We start from the raw sequence: 1,785 nt of genomic DNA, 5'->3' as shown, positions 1-1,785 counted from the left end.
ATACTATATTATATATTATAATTATAATATGTTATATTATATTATATTATATTATATTATATTATTACATTTTATATTTATATTATATTTCTAATAATATAATATAGTATAGTTGTAACATTATAATATAAAATAATCACAATATTATTATTTTATTATATTATATATTATGATTGTATTATAATAAATAATTATATAACGATAATTATAATTATATATATTATATCCTTATAATTTTTTATATATAATATTAGTTATTAAATGATTATATTAATATATATGATATTAGTTATATTAACATGAGGGGTAATTTTGTCAAAATAAAAATATTCATATCTCATTTTATTGTATTTGTAAAAGTAGAATAAAATAAATGAATCATCTTTCATTTCCATTCTATTCCATTACCATTCCTATTACCATTGCCTACATGGGGTAATTTATGGGTGTGTTTGGAACTTATTTTAAAATAATTTTATTTTTGTATGCAAATAGAAATAAAAATATTTTTAATCTCATAAATAAATTATTTTTAAAAATGCTTTTGGTAGTTTTATCAAGACATTGTTTTCAGTATAAAAAATTCATTAATGTCTCTCTCTACTCGAGAAAACGAAAATAAAAAAATAAAAAACGACTAAAAGTCATTTTTCATTTCTCTCTCATTTCACACTAAACCAAAAAAAAAAAAATTCATTTCCGTTTTGTCTTTAATTGTGCCAAACGCCATTCCTCTCCCGTTTTCATTTTTTATTTCTCAAAAAACGTGAAAAATAAAAATAAAAACAACTCCAAACACAGCCTATAGATTTTATTCCCATGTCTAAAATTTTGGTTTCTTTTACCGTATTTAAGAATACAAATATCGATATTTATGAGTATTTAAAATTTAAGGAAATATTGACAGAAATGTCATTACGGTAGAAATTGATGTAAAAATGAAAATTCATATTAAAATATTCTATTTTTAAATGAGACTTTTAATAAATTTTAAAATAAAGAAGGATAAAATTATTTTGATACTATGTGTTATAGCGAAACATGTTTTTAGTATCTTGCATTTCTAATAATATTAAAGTGTACCTTGACGTTTAAAAAAAATCTTTTTGATACCTTAAAATTGATTGTGAGATGTTAATGACCTTAGTACCATTTTATTTATTTAATTAAAAATTAATAGATTTAAGAAAAAAATCATGAAGTTTTTTATCTTGTTATTTTCTTTTAATTATTTTAATGTTTTAAAATTTTTTTTTGATTTTTTATTTATAAGAGTGATACGTTAAACATTAGATATTTTAAAAATTAGCTTCAGAGTAAGTAGAAAGATACTTTTAAAACATCAAGGTACCATATTAATATTATAAAAAATAAATGGTAGTAAGTATTGGTTTTTGAAACGTTTTCGAGTGTCGAAACGTGGTAGTGCGGATCATATATAACAAAAAATTTTCACAAAACCTTTTATATACGCTATAGATTATATTAATTTATGCAATAATAAATTAATCTTATTAATTTATGATAATAAATACCTTACTGACGATTAGGACGATAACTTGAAATTCTTTGGCCAACGAACGATCCTCACTCCAAAGCTTTCTTAGAACACCTAAGTCTTCCTCATTTACTCCTTGATATCACAAGACGATGAGTGTGGGCTCAAGGTATAAACAATCAGAACGATCACTCGCTAATTTGTATTATTTCAATGTCAATGCATGTATGTGAAAGAATTGAGAAAATTGAAAGAACCTTTTTTCGCTTTTTCTCTCTTAGAGAATT

Source organism: Morus notabilis, unplaced genomic scaffold, assembly GCF_000414095.1.
Source record: "Morus notabilis unplaced genomic scaffold, ASM41409v2 Scaffold843, whole genome shotgun sequence".
NCBI classification, from domain to species: Eukaryota; Viridiplantae; Streptophyta; class Magnoliopsida; order Rosales; family Moraceae; genus Morus; species Morus notabilis.
Note: the sequence above shows the minus strand (reverse complement) of the source record.